This window comes from Lactuca serriola, chromosome 1 (assembly GCF_051521515.1).
Source record: "Lactuca serriola cultivar US96UC23 chromosome 1, Lser_US96UC23_V15, whole genome shotgun sequence".
Classification (NCBI taxonomy): domain Eukaryota; kingdom Viridiplantae; phylum Streptophyta; class Magnoliopsida; order Asterales; family Asteraceae; genus Lactuca; species Lactuca serriola.
In genome coordinates, this window is record NC_136408.1 from 102,003,967 (window position 1) to 102,019,208 (window position 15,242).

Consider the following 15,242-nt stretch of genomic DNA (forward strand, 5'->3'; position numbering starts at 1 on the left):
CAACCTCATATCCTCAGAAAGAACCGACAATTATTAATGATCATATGAGAAACTATGACTTATCACTGTTATATTCTAATGATTCTCATGTAGTTGCAGTACCACCTCGTGCACATGTGTCGTCATCGCTTCCTCCGGTACCCATGCCTACCACATATGACAAATCACAGTCACTTCCACCTGAACATATCACATCAAAACTACCCAAATCAAAATCTGTTTCTCCGGAACCTGAAACACCAACTGACAATATGCTAACTGTCACTCCGTTTCCATCTCCTACAACAAATTCGCCATCTGTTGCTTCCTCATCTGATTCGTAGCAGTCAAGCCCGACTATCCAAATTAATAGTCCTGTGTCACCTCCAGCAGCTCACACTAGACTTCATGCGGGAAAGTTATTTCCTCGAATTTTTACAGATGGTACAATACGTTACGACTCAACTAAACGTGCTTTCTTTTCTGAGGCACCCACTTCTCATCATGTGGCCTTGACTGATCCGGCGTGGAAGCAAGCAATGCAACAAGAATTTGATGCCCTTAAGCAAAATAAAACGTGGACATTGGTTCCCCGACATCTTGGTACAAATATTGTGGGGTGCAAATGGATTTACAAGGTCAAACAATTGTCGAATGGATCTATTGACAAACTCAAAGCACGATTGGTAGCTCGTGGTTTCACACAACAATATGGTCTAGATTATCATGATACGTTTAACCCTGTGGTAAAACCTGCCACTATTAGATTGGTCCTCGCTTTAGCTGTGTCTCGTGGCTGGCATCTTCGTCAAATTGATGTCAATAATGCATTTTTACATGGGTTCTTAGCCGAAGATGTGTACATGCAACAACCTCCTAGTTTTGAGGACTCATATCATCCTACTCATGTATGCAAACTACACAAAGCGATCTATGGTTTGAAGCAATCTCCACGCGCATGGTTCTCTCGCTTAAGTGACAAACTGTACTGCCTTGGTTTTTCCTCCTCGCAAGCTGACACCTCTCTTTTCTTGTTTCGTGAAGGTTCTGTCACTATATACATGCTCGTGTATGTAGATGATATTATTATTGTCGGTTCTTGTTCTATAGTTGTTGATAAACTTGTTGCTGCCTTGTCATTGGAATTTCCAATTAAAGATTTGGGCGTCTCACTTATTTTCTGGGAAATGAAGTGCTTCACAGTTAAGGGGGAATTACTCTTCATCAGCATAAATATGCCACTGATCTTCTACGTCGTGCAAACATGTTGAATTGTAAAAGCGTTTCAACTCCCATGCTAGTAACAGACAAGCTTGCTTTGGATGTTGGTACACCTCTGAATGAAGCAGACACTTTTAAATACAAAAGTATGGTAGGTGGATTACAATACCTTACTCTCACACGACCTGATATCTCGTTTCCTGTCAATAAAGTGTGCCAATACCTCTCTAGACCCACTAATGCTCATTGGGAGGCTGTCAAGCGAATTTTTAGATATATCAAAGGAACTTCAACTATGGGATTAAATTTTCGAAAGTCATCCTCAACCTTGTTGAGTGTCTTCACAGATGCAGATTGGGTAGGTTGTTTAGATGTAGATTGACCAGGTTGTTTAGATTACAGGAGGTCCACTGGTGGTTTTGCTATATTTTTAGGTCCTAACCTGATTGCTTGGAGTTCTAGAAAGCAACCTATAGTATCTCGTTCTAGTACTGAAGCTGAGTACAAGGCACTAGCAAATGGTAAAGCTGAAGCAACTTGGATACAATCACTACTTAAGGAATTGGGAGTTGTTCAAACAAGAGCACCAGTTTTGTGGTGTGATAATTTGGGAGCCACGTATTTAACAACTAATCCGGTGTTTCATGCTAGGACAATACACATAGAGGTTGATTTTCATTTTGTTAGAGAAAAGGTGACAATGGGAGCTTTGGATGTGCGTTTTATATTATCTAATGATCAATTAACAGATGGTCTCACAAAGCCAACTACAAGGAATATGCTGGAACGTTTGTGTAGCAATCTTAACCTTGCTCCAGTTAAGATTGAGGGGGAATGTAAAACGGATAATAGATAAGTCTCATATTTGAATGTTTAGATGGAATTGTTGTAAATACTAGATCCATAGTTTTAGGATCTGATTGTTTATCTTGTTATTGTAATGTGTTCCTATAATGAGATTATACCCCTTAGGGCTATTTACGCCAAAATCTATTTTCTTCACTTGGAGGTGGAAATTGTAATGACTGGAGTTGGTGTGGGATGTGGACTTGGTATCAATTTTCATTCGTGGTTGGACAATTTTACCCCTGAAAGAGAAGTTTTGTGATAATAATGCAACTGGCATTGTATTGTAATTGTAATTGTAAATATTAACATTTGTGAAAATGTTAAAACACTGTATATAAGAGCAAATCAAACTACAGTGAGTGATTCTTACTGTAGTTTCAAAGACTTTGTTCCTGTCTCCGGTGCTTTTCACTGTGGCTTGAAGACTTTGTTACACCAGTTCTTTGCATTGTGCTTGACAGCTTTCTCCCGTACTTCCCCTTCCCCACCATCCCTTCAAAAATCCTCACACGCTTCATAAAAAAATATGTTTGTTCTAATTCAAAGAACCCTGATCGTCACCCCACAACCACCATTAACGTCGTCGCCCGTCGGTCTGGCGAATGCAGGCATCGGAAGTCATCAGAGCGGGAAACTAAGCCCAAGGTCTTTAGATGTTTGTGAATATGACAAATTCTTACCAATCACTAGCATTGGTCTAATAATGATGAAGGAGTTCCCGGTTAATAAGTAAGGTCTCTCTCTTTCTCTCTCTACATGCTCGCTTAGGGTTTTGGGTAAAGAGATGAAAAAAATCATCTCCCTTCTCTCTCAGTCGACATCAAGAGCCTTTCAGCAGGCCATCCTTGCAACTGTCCATGGTCTTCAACGGCCATAAAAGAAGCAGCTGACAGGACGGTGGTTGAAATAGAGCTCCCAAGACAGCAAGCCAAAGGTAACAATTCCTCATTTTAGTTCATTATTCACATATTCATTGAATTTTAGTTCTTATTAACCATCAACTAATCACACCGCCCTCTTCCCCCAATGCTTTCTCCTTCTTTTTCATCTAATTCATTTCTATAAAAACCCAACACGATTTCATTTTCAAAGAAACCTACTACAACATGTCGATATGGGTTTGTCTAAAGTTTTGGTTAATCGATTTGTTATTTAGGAGTTTTATTTAATTTTGATTCGTGGAATTTGAAATGTTTTGCAACCTCTGAAAGAAGAACATTTGACAAAAAACGCACTCAAGCAGGTTCTCTAGCTTTCCCCTGTTCTATCTTATTATTCTTTTTTTTTTTTTTTTTTTTTAATTTTTTGTTGTAGAGGTGTTGTGTGTAGAAGCAAAAGGATGAACATGAATAATCTTTTGTTATTTTTAGGTTGCCTGAATACAACATTGAAAATGACTTATTTCCGAGACGGATTTATGAAATATGTTGAAAAAAGGGTATTTTCATATTGGGGATTTGTAGCTTCAGGTACTACTTCATTCCCTTCTACAACTTTCCATTTTCCTTTTCTAAGTATGGTTTACATATATTATTTGGACAGGGCTTGATCGTCAGTTTTGATTTTAGGGTCACACAAAAGATATGGTGGAAACCATGGGTCTTTAAATCGGAGATAAATGTTATTATATCCTATTATTTCATATTGCTTATACTGCCATTTTCTATGTTGAATAATATGTGTTCGATTTTAATATTACACTTTTAATGAATGAAATGAATTTCTCAAATTGAAATGAAAGATTACAGATCGTTTATATACAAGAGGAAAGAGAGTCAAACTAACTAACTCTCAATATATACAAACAGGTCCTTCATCTTTCAATAAGTACAATTATAACCTCTATTATTAAATGCCCCAAATGGTTTCCAAATATGGCTTTTGAAAGATACTATGAATATTGATTACTGATGTTGCTATCTCAAAAGCATCTTTCTGGTAAACTTGGGTATTGTTGGTAACATTTTCCCCAATCTTAATACATTTTTGGGTTTCTCCTCCCAAGTTATTCGTTTTATGGTCAACAGAGATGGGATTTCCATGGTTGAGGGTGAAGGCCTTTCTGTTGAGGTACAAATAAAGTTTGTTTCATCATATTCTCATGGATTATTTATGTAATAAACTAATTGTTTCAGGATCTTGGAGATGAGTTTGAGAAATATTTCCGGGCATAATATGACCAGACTGAAGTTGGAGATCGTTTTAACTTTTTTGGTTTTACTTTCTCTAAATCCTCTACCCTGGTTCATGGTAATATTTCACTATCTGAATATAAATTTGATCATTGATTGAGTGCTTTAAAAAATCAACCAGTTGACATGATCTAATTACGAGGAAGCATAAGAAATGTAGAGACTTCATTATCTAAATGCAGGGTTCTAAATAACGCGCCATGGCGGTGCCAAGGTGTGCCATGGCGCCGAGGCGGGGGGTAGCCGTCCCGAAAACGACCAAGGCGCCATTGTAAAGCTTGGCGGAAAAATAACGTAGTAAGGCGCGCCATTTCGCGTTTTTTTTTCGTAACGCGTTATCGGCCTGTTGACTTTGTTGACTTTGGGCTAAAGTAAATACTAAATAACTAAAAAAGTAAAAATCAAGTCCATTACATCAAAAGGGGAAATCGGGACAGTAAAAACCTAAATATACAACTTACAATTCAACACCATGCTCTCTCGATTGAACTCTCTACACTGATCTCATCACTCGATCGAACTCTCTTCAGTTTTTCACTTACAAAACCGGTCTCATCACTTGATCTTCACCTGTTGCGCTGCTTCAGTTCTTTACTCAATGTAATCGACTATAGTTCTTCACTGATTGAAATATTTACAACCTGCTTTTGTTCTTCAATTTCACCTACGTGCATCGAGAGGTAACCACTAAGCCTAAGAAAATTTTTGCTTCTGTTGGATTATGTTATACATTCAATGATTCATTCAATCTTCATCTACACCACCATTTCTATGCCTTCCTCGGTTTTATACGTTCTATGTTTTTATCTCACAACCCTTGCATACATGTTAAGACTTTTAATTATAAATCGGTAATTCCTAGTTTTATATGTTATATCTCTCTAGTGTGTTGATTTCAACCATAAAACTCATTCTCCAATCATACAAAACTTGAAGTGGTTAGTTTCATATGTTATAAGTATTCTCCATTTGAACAGGGGATCAAGAAGTAATCTGCATCCCTTTTGAGATTTTGTTTTCTCTTTCACTGGTATAAGTTGCGGTTAATTTTCTCTTAGAGGTTTTGTTTTCACTTTTCAATGAGCTCATTGTTTTCTGCATCCCTTTTGATCTAGAAACTTATATATAGCATGTTTTTAAGCTACTAATCTGTTTTCAACTTTTTTTTTTCAAACAGGATATATTATAATTTTATTCAAGAATAGCTAATGTTGATCAAGATTCTAATTTGGATGGTGCAACAGAAGGTAGTTCTAATGCAAATGCACCCTTGAAAAGAAACTCGGATGATCCAGGATGGAATTATGGCACACTGTGTGATCCTCTAAATAAAGATGCAATCAAATGCAAGCTTTGTGGATTTATATGTAAAGCTGGAATCACTAGGCTAAAGTACCATGTTTCAGGACTAAAAGGAAATGGTGTAGCCATATGTAAGAATGCAAGCAAAGAAGATAAAGCTGTGTGTGTTGCTTTACTTGAGAACCCAAAAGAGGATAAGATAGCAAAAAGAAAACGAGAAGAAGAAATGAGGGCAGAGGTTGAAATTGAAGTAGAAGATAATGAGTTTTATGCAGGGTCCAAGAAAAAAAGGCGAAGCAATTTGCGTCCGTTGGACAAGTTTACAAATCCTATCAACCCCGAAGGTCCATTTCTCAATATGCGTCAACAAAATCTTTTAGATGCACTTTCCAAAGAACGGACACATAGTATACATCAGTTCTGTGCACGATGGATGTATGAATCAGGTGTTCCTTTTCATTTGATTGATAACGATGCTTTTAAGAAGTTTGTTGAAGCAGTTGGGCAATATGGTCGAGGTTATTGTTCTCCAAGTCAATATCTACTTAGGGAGCCATTATTGAAGGAAGAAGTTGAAAGAACTAAAGGTCTTCTCAAGAAACAAGAAGAGTCGGCATGTAATGGTTGTTCAGTTATGATAGATGGTTGGACTGATCAAAAACGAAGAAGCATAATGAATTTTTGTGTGAACTCAAAAGAAGGAACAACTTTTCATTCTTCTATTGAATGTTCCACAGATTCACACACAGGGCAGTTCATATTTGATTATGTTGACAAGTGTATTGAAGATGTTGGGGCACAAAATGTGATACAGGTTGTGACAGACAATGCTGCCAATAATATGGTGGTTGCCAAATTGTTGATAGAGAAGAGGCCAAACATGTTTTGGACTTCTTGTGCTGCTCATACAATCGATCTTATGCTTGAAGCAATTGGTAAAGAAGGTAAATTCAAAGAATGGATTGCTAAGGCAAAAACTTTAACTATTTTCATTTATGCACATCATTGGACGTTGGCATTAATGCGGAAGTTTACAAAGTGTAAGGACATCGTGAGGCCGGGAGTTATTAGGTTTGCTACAACATTTCTTACGTTGCAAAGTTTGATGGAGAAGCAAGAAAAGTTAAAAACATATGTTTACTAGTCATGAATGGACACAATCAAAATGGTCTAGAAAAAAATGGATTAGGAGCTTATGCAATCGTGATAGGCCGATCTTTTTGGAATGGGATAAACTTATGCTTGAAGGTTTTCTCCCTGATAGTCAAACTCCTTCGACTAGCTGATGGAGATCGAAAGGCATCAATGGGCTTCTTGTATGGAGATCGAAAGGCATCAATGGGCTTCTTGTATGGAGAGCTTCAGTAGGCCAAAGAAGATATAAAAATGGCTTTCAATAATGTGGAGATTAACTACCGTTCTATCATAGAAATTATTGAGACAAGAGCAAAAGGTCGGCTTGATAGTCCACTACACATGACGGTTTACCTATTAAATCCTTATTATTTATATAAAGATCAAAACATAAAAGATAATGTCATGGTTTCGGATGCAATTTTTATATGTGTTGAAAAGTTTTTTCGTGATGACATTGACAAGCAAGATCAGTTGATAAATATGGAGCTCCCAAAGAACAAGGAAAAAGGAGATTTTGGAAGAATATTGGCAGCAAAGGGGTGTTCTGAAAATAGCAGTTCTTATGATCCAGGTATGTTATAAAACTTCTAAAATTGCACAGAAAATACTTGTAAAATAAGACAAAAAAACAGCTTAATGTTTCTTTTTATTTGTTAGGTACTTGGTGGATGACTTATGGAAATTCAACACCGACTTTGCAAAAGATGGCTATAAAGATCCTCTCATTAACCACTAGCTCCTCTGGTTGTGAAAGAAATTGGAGTGCTTTTGAAGGGGTAAGTAATAATTTGTTACTTAATATACACACAAAGAAAAGAAATAGGCTTGATAGTCAAAGGTTACACAATCTTGTATTTGTTCAGTTTAATTCCAAACTCATCAACAAATGGGAAAGAAATAAGAACCAAAATATAGATGTATTGCGTTCTCTTGATGCTAGTAAGGCGCAATCGTGGATTGTTGCTATTAATGATGACGATGATGAAATGGAAGATAGTGAGGGTTTGGAGGTTAGTGGAGAAGCAATTGATAATGCAAACTAAGAGGCTAGAGAAGTCGATGATAATGATTTTGTGTCGGATGAAGAACAAGTGGAATGTGAAGAAGATTTTGAATTTAATTCTGATGAAGAAGGTTTTGTGGATAGAAATGGAGACACTTACTAATCTAAGGATGTAACATGCTTTTGTAATGCTCACCGGCGTTTTGAAAACTGACACTTTTTTAAACTCTTAGTATAATTGTCAATCGGTGACTATATATATGTTAGATAAAATGTATATTGACATGTGAAAACATTGGGGTTTTTTGTTAATATATGGGTTTTTATATTATTTGATGATGGTAAAAATATATACGAATAAATAAAATTTTGCTGCCGTGTCACGCCTTGAAAAACGCCATGGCCTCGTCATGTCTCTCAAAGCTTGAGGCTCGGGTATGCCGTCAAGTCACGCCTTACGTTATCTAGAACCATGTCTAAATGAGATGCTCCTGGTAAGTTATGCACTCATTTTCCCTTAAATAGGTTTTCAAGTTTTTTTCTTGAATATACCGAGTCCCTTTTTGAAAACTCGCATATCACTTCTCATACCTCTTTGTTTAATTTCATTTCTTTTATAAAGTTTTGTGCAATTCTTTATATCTATGAAAACCTTTCCTTTTATCTTCATCTTTTTTATAAATCTACTCAACTACAAAATCACACATTCAATTTTTTTGCTTACTAGGGCATGTAAATTTGAAAAAAAAAAAATACTTATTATAATAATACAATTTTTAATGAAAAATAATTGTGAGTAACATTAGGATGTTGTAATGAAACAGTAATTAAGAGTATGTTGTTATCTTGTGCATTTAGCAACATTTCTTCCAAAATACATTGCATCTATCGAGAAAAAAAAAGTTAAATGTATAGTTTGATTTTTTTTTTTTGCATAATTATAGGTAATAGGTTCTCAAACTCCATACAGTGCAAGGCTCTTCCAAAATACATTGCATCGACCGGGAAAAACTATGTATAATTTGGAACTTGACTACAAGCCCGTTACTATTATTGTTGATGTTGAAGTTGTTACACCTGATGTATATGTTGGTATGCTTATCATCTTGGCTTCACTAATAAATTATTTAATAAAAGGAACGTAAACAATAAATTCCTTGATGATATATAGATTTTAAAGGGTTAAAACTTAAAAGTATATCCAATTATAGCTATAGCAATATAGTTTTACAAAGTTCAATGTTATTTAATGGATTTACAATACCAAATATGTGGTAGTTAAATTCCAGAGAATGAAATTGCAATGTTATTTATGTGATATTGTTATGAACTCACGTAAAAATATTAAGAAAATGAGTGGCAGTCAAATGGTTGGTATTAAAACTCAGTTCATAACAAGAACAAGAACAATAGGAAGGATATAAATAGCTGTTCGAGATGCTATGGTCTCCTAGATAGAGAAAACTTCTAATTCTTTCTGCTTCTTCCATAAGGATATACCCTGCCTAATATATAGACTGCCATGATAGAGAATGATCCTAATTCCCAAATTTCCCTAGATAGAAGAAACTTCTAATTCTTTCTGCTTCTACCCTAAGGATATACCCTGCCTAATATATAGACTGACATGATAGAGAATGATCCTAATTCCCAAATTGCACTGGTGGGTGCACCACATTACTCCTTCCCCAAAGGTTGACATTGTCCTCAAGGTCAAAGTCGGGAAATGTTTGCTGGATAGTTCTGAAGTCTTCCCAGGTGGACTCGAAATGTGGTACGCCCTTCCACCTCCATTCTTTGTCCTTCCTTCTCTGTTTGGCTTCTCACCCCCAAAACAGATTCTGGTTCCCATTGTAAAACTAGTTCCTCCGACAAGTGGGCTGGTAGCGTGGGCCTTGCTACCTGGTCCCCAATGGCTTTTTTTTAATAGTGAAACGTGGAACACAGGGTGAATCTTGGCGGTCTTGGGTAGTTGGAGCTTGTAGGCCACTGACCCCACCTTCTTGATAATCATGAAAGGCTCGTAGTATCGAGCTGTCAGCTTTTGGAATGGTCTGTGGGTCACAGATTGTTGTCTATAAGGCTGCAGTTTCAAAAAGACCCATTCTCCCTCATTGAATGAAACTTCCTTGCGGTTTTTATCAGCCTCTCTCTTCATCCTTTGCTGGCTCGGAGCAGATGTCCCTTGAGATCATCGAGTATGGCATCTCGTTCTAATAATTGTTCCTCCACAGTAGAAACAGCTGTTTCCCCTCTTTGTAACTTAAGCACCCGTGGTGGGTCTCGACCATATAAAGCCTTAAAAGGTGTGATCTTTCCGGACGTGTGATAGGCTGTGTTGTGCCAATTTGACCAAGTTCGAGGATTCCCTTGTATGAAACAACGTAAGTAGAGCTCCATAGATTTGTTGATTATCTCCGTTTGGCCATCCGTTTGGGGATGGTAGGCGGTGCTTCTGAGTAAATTAGTACCCTGCAGCTTAAATAACTCACGCCAAAACAAACTCATGAAGACCTTGTCCCTGTCGGAAACTATGGGGCTTGGGAACCCATGGAGTCTTACCACTTCTTTGACAAATGTAGCTGCCACTGAGACTGCTGTGAAGGGGTGTTTCATTGCTATGAAATGTGAATATTTTGTGAGACGGTCTAACACCACTAAAATGGCATTGTACCCTTTCGAATTAGGTAGTCCTTCTATGAAATCCATAGAGATGTCATCCCATACATGTTCTGGAATGGATAGAGGCTGAAGGAGTCCGGCTTGATGCGTGTTTAAAGATTTCTGAGTTTGACAAACTTGACAACCTTGAACGTGTTTCTGAACCGTTTTTCTCAGTTCCCCAGCATGTCCCCCAATCACAGAATCATGAAATTCTTTGAGTAGAGTAGGTATTAGCCTTGAGTTATGAGGAATTACCTACCTGCCCTTATACAAGAGCCTGTTGTTCACGACTAAGTATCCCACGTGCGCCTTATTACCCTCCGTTATGTCAGAATTCACTTGTTGAATGAATTGGTCATTCTTGATTTCTTCATTCAGGTCTTCTTTGGAACATCTTCTTCCTTCATCCGAATTTGGTGGTAGCCAGACTTTAAATCAAGTTTTGAGAAAATTCGTGACCCGTGCAACTCATCCAACCACTCTTCTATTACAGGAAACGAAAACTTATCCTTAATCATGACCTTATTAAGACTCCGATAATCTTCACAAAACCTCCAAGACCCATCTTTTTTTTAACTAATAGAGCTAGACTAGAAAAAGGACTTCGTGAAGGTTGGATGATCCCCGATTTGAGCATATCTCTTAAGAGGAGGAAGCCCACATTTCCAATTGAACACTGTTGCAAATCTTTGGACCACCTTGGTTAGGTAAGGTAGAGAAGCTGGGAGAGTTGGTGAGGTTGCTTACTTCTCCAAGTGGTTATAATGGACCAAATACCCCTCTCCCACTGATCCAATAGTTCTCACCATGGTCTTCAAAGAGATCATGGCTCGTTCCAGGGACGGGTCCCCGTAAGGTCACCCATTGACCATTCACTTGGAATTTCATTAGTTGAGTTTTCCAATTAGTGGTAACTGCTCCCAATTTCTCTAACCACTGGATTCCCAGAATTACATCAGAACTTCCAAGTGTGAGCGGAAGGAAGTCTTCCTTGATTCCCAATCCTTGCACTTGTAACAGAATTCCTTGGCACCTCCCTTGACCGGAAACTGTCTTTCCTGTTCCCAATGACATCCCAAACCCTACGGTGGGTGTGATTGGTATGTGCATTTTTTTTTATTACGACTAAGGATATGAAGTTATGCGTGACTCCTGGATCAACAAGAACCACCACATCCGTGTCTGCCAGAGTGCCCCTGAGTTTAAGTGTTTTTGGGTTTGCCGTTCCCAGGACAGAATTCAAACAAATTCCAGATAGTATCGTGGTTTCCTGGACAGGGGTAACGAGCTCCTCTGTTTGGGGTTCTTCTTCTTCTTCTTCTTCTTCTTCTTCTTGCATCAGTAACACACTCAACTCCTCCTTTTTGCATTTATGCCCCGGATTCCATTTTCATCACATCGGTAACACAACCCTCTCTCCTTCTTGTGTTGTAATTCCTTATCCTTCAACCTTCTTACTTCCCCTGATACTCGATTTCTCACTGATTGGTTCATTGTGGTATGAATGGGAGGCAACGTTGTGCCCTTGGGAGAGTAGAAGGTAGTTTTGATGGGGGTAATCAATGGTGTTCCTGAGATGCTTCTGATGGTGTTTGTTCGCTGGGTGACAGGGGAGGGTTGGGGTTTGCGTTTAAGTTGAGATTGTAATTTTTGTTCGATCTTGATAGCCAGGGTCATCGCGTTTTCAACGGACATGGGACTCAATATCTGGACCTCTGACCTAATTTCATCATTCAGCCCGTTAAGGAATTGGCCCACAATGATGCCATCGGGTATGTTGCTTAGCGGGGCGAGTCGTTCAATAAATGCCCGCTGGTACTCTAAAACCGGCCCGGTCTGAGTTAGTGTGAGCCATTGTTGGTGTAACGTACCTGCATTCGTCGGTCGGAATTGCCTTAAGAGTAGCGATTTCATCTCCTTCCATCGCATTATTGGTCGACGGTTGTGTTCCCACTAAAACCACAGGAGGGCGTCACCTTCGAGGGCTACTACCGCCGCCTCCAGTTTATCAGCCTCTGATAGCTTGTAAAAGTTGAAGTATTGTTCATCCCTCAAGATCCAACCGTCCGGATTTTCACCGTCAAACAAGGGCATATCCAGTTTCCTAAACCTCCAATTGGTTCCATCGCCATGATCGCCTCCCTGTGACCGGGCCCCGCCGTCGCTGCTTCCGCCTGTACCAAAACCACCGCTCCCCGTCGGTCTTGGGCCTCCACTGTTATCCTTCGGGGTTTCCATCGTTGAAACCATAGGTTCGTCGAAGAGTTCTTCCTCTGTTGACTTCCTTCCTTTACCGAGGGCCCTCAACACCTCTTCAAACTTCTGGTCCATCTTTGTCTGTATTGAAGCGATAGAATCAGCTTGTTGTTGGATCTGGTGTCCTTGATTCTCCATTCTGTCGTTCAAATGGCCTAACTCTGCCTCCAAGGATTCCACCCTCTTGAGCTGGGTTCCTCCCCCTTCTTTTCCTCCAACCATGCTCCCAGATGGTTGCTCTTGCTCTGATACCAATTTGTTATGAACTCACGTACAAATATTAAGAAATTGAATGGTAGTCAAATGATTGGTATTAAAACTCAGTTCGTAACAAGAACAAGAACAATAGGAATGATAGAAATAGCTATTCGAGATGCTATGGTCTCTTAGATAGAAGAAACTTCTAATTCTTTCTACTTCTACCATAAGGATATACCCTGCCTAATGTATAGACTGCCATGATAGAGAATGATCGTAAATCCCAAATTTCCCTAGATAGAAGAAACTTCTAATTCTTTCTGCTTCTACCATAAGGATATACCCTGCCTAATATATAGACTGACATGATAGAGAATGATCCTAATTCCCAAATTGCCCTAGATAGATGAAACTTCTAATTCTTTCTGCTTCTTCCATAAGGATATACCCTGCCTAATATATAGACTGCCATGATAGAGAATGATCCTAATTCCCAAATTGCCCCTGGTGTCCCACCAATCTTGCATCGCTTTCGTGATTGTTTTTGGTCTCCTCCAAAAGTGGAATCTTTTTAGTTCTCTTTCTTTGATAGGTGAATTGCACTGGTGGGTGCACCACAAATTTAAGAAAGTATTTGGAAGCAGGTTGTTGCTTTTAGAACTGAATCTGTTCAGATATCACTGTGCTGGTTCATAAAAGTTGGAACCGACAGTGACCGGTTTTGGTTCTTATGTTTTTAGAATCGGTAACTGTTGGGCACCCGCTAGGGACCGGTTTCGAGACAACGTATCCGTAACTGCTGGATGCCTAGAACCGAACAATTGGGTACCATTATTTCATTAATGAAAATATATATTAATTGTATTACTTAAGTGAATAATGATTCATGCATTAATTAACATTTGCTCCTTCAAGTCAAGTATTTTGATGATTTACTTTAAAGTATTATGTTAAATCTATAAATATTTTGATGGTTTAAGCTTTAGCCGTTGGCAAGTATATTGAATTTTGGATGGTTTAACTGCAATTAACATGTAAAAAACATGGTGAAATGTTAGATTTTTTTATCGGTATACAATGCTAATGAATAAAGGAAAACAGGTTGATGAAATAGAAAAACATTACAGCCGGAAGCATCATCCCTTCAGTTGCTTTTCATTTAAGATAAAGTTATGATTTAACTTTTTCCCCAATTTATAAACTAAAGATCCGTGATTATGGTTATGTCACAAAAACATATTGCTTAAAATTCCGCCGCAACGCGCGGCCTTAAAACCTTGTTAATTCTGTAATTGATTCCGTTGGTGTTTAACCTTTTGTCCAGTTAACCAAGAAGTGAGCCCCAGTCCTGTGTCTCTAACCTTTTGTCCAGTTGAGTCCCTCCAAATTTCCATAAACCAGATGAGACCTTCAACTATTAACAAAGCAAAACTTACATTCGTACAAACCTCAAAAAGTTAGAAAATTTAACCATTAACAAAATCATTGACTTTCCAAACTTAGTTTGATTGTGAAGAACATATTTTTAACATGGTCTCTAAATGCGTTTAACACTCTAACACATCCAACCTAATGTGTCTCAAATGAAGTGTGAAAGACTAATCACTTTGACCAATCATTTCCAATGCATCTGCACATAAACAAATTCAAATTGTATACAGAATCATACGAGAAAATGTGACAAAAATATGGCGAAGGCATGTAAAGGCCAAAACTGTACTATAAAAGATGTTAATAAGGATTTTTTTCTCACTTTTAGTACACAATCCTGCTATTAAGAAAAGAGAAAGGTCTTGTTGTCAAAAGATATGAATAGCGCGTGTATGTGGATGATAATTAACATATTCCTTTCTATTTGTAAAATATTTGTAGCTAGCTATGTCTATCAATAAATTGAGTTTCGATCTAGATGTAATGTATTATATTTATGTGATTTAACATATAAAACAAACATTATTTATTGATCCAACAAATTGACCCAGTTAAGGAGATCATCCATTTAAATATTGAAAATAGTTTTATATATTTACCTTTGGTAAACAAATACCAGATAATTAAAAAGTAATATTACATAGGACACTGATAAAAGAATGATATGTACCTCTATAGCTGGTGATGTCTCCAATGGACTCATGATCAAGGTTTTGAAAACCGGACCGGACATCGAACCGGCTATCTTACCGGTTCGATGGTTCAACTGGTCCGACCGGTTGAACGGGTCCCAAAAACCGGAAAAACTGGATATATATATATATATATATATATATATATATATATATATATATATATAGTGTGTGTGTGTGTGTGTTTTATATATGTATATTAAATATATGTGTATGATTTATATATTTATATTATAATTATGAAGTTCATATATAAAATACGTAGTAATTAAATTGACAGTTTCAAATTGGTGAAAAAAAAAGTAGTAATTCCAAAAA

General features: G+C 37.7%; 1 pseudogene across 1 annotated transcript; it reads left to right on the forward strand.

Annotated features, from left to right (window-relative positions):
• Nucleotides 1–518: 518 nt before the first annotated feature.
• Nucleotides 519–8,014, forward strand: LOC145059566 (uncharacterized; annotated as a pseudogene). The gene is made up of 8 exons (XR_013686789.1): nucleotides 519–1,245; nucleotides 1,635–2,036; nucleotides 2,406–2,499; nucleotides 3,364–3,518; nucleotides 5,219–5,271; nucleotides 5,431–6,842; nucleotides 6,876–7,251; nucleotides 7,338–8,014. The product of XR_013686789.1 is annotated as an uncharacterized LOC145059566 (transcript).
• The last annotated feature ends 7,228 nt before the right edge of the window (nucleotides 8,015–15,242 follow it).